This window comes from Salvelinus sp. IW2-2015, unplaced genomic scaffold (assembly GCF_002910315.2).
Source record: "Salvelinus sp. IW2-2015 unplaced genomic scaffold, ASM291031v2 Un_scaffold2917, whole genome shotgun sequence".
NCBI lineage: Eukaryota > Metazoa > Chordata > Actinopteri > Salmoniformes > Salmonidae > Salvelinus > Salvelinus sp. IW2-2015.
In genome coordinates, this window is record NW_019944214.1 from 105363 (window position 1) to 107650 (window position 2288).

The window sequence follows — 2288 nt, forward strand, 5'->3', positions numbered from 1 at the left end:
GCCATGGGCACTAGGGAGTTAGGGAGAATAGAGTAATTATTCAACCTATCTATTAACACTAACCCTAACCCTAACCATGACACTAGAGAGTTAGGGAGAAATTAGGTAATTTATTCAACTACTATTAACCTATAACCCTAACCCATTTTAACCTTACCAACCCTAACCCCTACAACCATGGGCACTAGAGAGTTAGGGAGAAAATAGAGTAATTTATTCAACTATCTATCCTAACTACCTAAGACCCCAACATGATAACACTAACCATAACCACCTCCATAACCCCTAACCCCTAACCCCTACCATAACCCCATAACCCCTAACCCCATAACCCCTAAACCCCTAACCTAACCTAACCCCTAACACACCTAACCCCATACCCCTAACCCCTAACCCCTAACCCCCTAACCTCTAACCCTAACTCCATAACCCTAAACCCTCTAACCTTACCATAACCCCTAACCTCTAACCACCCCTAACTCCTAACCCTAACCCCCAACTAACCATAAACCCCTAACCATAACCCCTAACCCCTAACCCTAACCTACCCTAACCAATAACCCTTAACCCTAACCCTACCATAACCAAATGCCGGCCAAAGCGCCCACTCTAACCTCTAACCACACCCTAAACCGCATAACCCTAACCCTACCTAAAAAACCCCATCTAACCAATAAACCCTACCTAACTACGCGTCTCCACTAACCATTTAACGCCCGAGCCACCACTAACCTTCTTCTAACCCATCTCTACACCTGCAACGCCATAAACCGGCCACATCTTTCCGTCGCCCACTCCTAACAATCGGCAATTAACCCCTAACCCTAAAACCTGTCTTATAAGCCCCTAACCTTAACCCCCTAACCTCCTAACCGGTTGCGTACTAACCCCCGGTCTTAAAATAAGAATAGTTTCGATAACCCAACTAACCACTTAACTCCTAACAACGATTCATTACACTACTCTAACTCAATCTCTCCCTAACGCCTCTCTAAAGTGCCCATGTTAGGGTAGGGCGTTAGGGTTAGGGGTTTGGGTTAAGGGTTAGGTCTAGGTTTAGGTTAATAGAAGTTGGAATAATTACTCATTTTCTCTCCCTAACTCTCTAGTGTCATTGGTTAGGGTTAGGTTAGTGTTTAATAGATTAGTTGAATATTACCTATTTTTCTCCCTTAAACTCTCTTAGTTGCCATGGCAGTTACCCCCCTAAACCTGTTCCCCCACCACCTTAGCCCAGGGGATCGAAATGGCTAACAGCATCGCTAACCTCCGGCTAAAGCCAAGGAGTACAGCCTCAACCAGGTGCCTACTGTCAACTGATGAAGAGGAGGAAGATAAATGCTTCTTTTCTAAAGTTCTAGAGAGTTTCTACAAGAGAAAATCACGTTCACCAAAGGAACGAACCACAACAACCAGCTCCAAACTGCAGACAAACCGTTCACCAAAGGACGACCACAGCAACCAGCTCAACCTGCAGAAATCCACGTTTCCACCAAAGGACGCCACACATAATAACAGCCCTCAACTCTGCAGAAAACATCCCCACGTGTTCACCAAAAGGCGCCACACCTGCCAAAACCCCAGCTCAAACATGCAAGTTACTTCCTTTCTTTATTAGGAACGGGCACTCCATAATTTCAATGAATGTATTCTAGTGTCTGTTTTAACTATCGTGTGCGCACTTCTATACTACACCATAAAACACCTGTGTCCGTAAAACCCCGCGACTAGACAAGAACATTTGAGAGTCATACCTGTCTAGCTAAGGAGGCCAACGACGCCCATGTTAGCCAACACGACCCTTGAGACTGAATGTGGATGCATTAAACCCACGAGGAGTTTAACTGACCTGTATTTCACACAATGTTAATTATATAGTCTTTCCAGTACCAAACTTCCTCTCCTCACTCTGGCCCACCATAACAAGGATATGGGCCAACCTTTGCCCTTTAAGAATTTCTAAACATCTCATCGCGCGAACTTTATTAGGCGCAAGATCTTACGTCACTTGATATCCTTAAATCATCTTTTGCGGCTGGTGTAACCGTTTGAAAACTTTTGGAAAACGCTTTCTCTTGTAGATGTTAATTACTCGATAAACTCTGACAACTCCTCTTGTGAATGAATTCTAACCCAAAACAAAGACAAAAACAATCCCAGACCCAAACTTGGGTCTAACCCCTCTTTCTTTTTCAACCAGCACCTTTGGTACACCCTAACTCTGCATAGCGAGCCCAATAACAACCCCCTCTCTTCCTGGATCGATTACCAATAAAACCTGAAGGAGG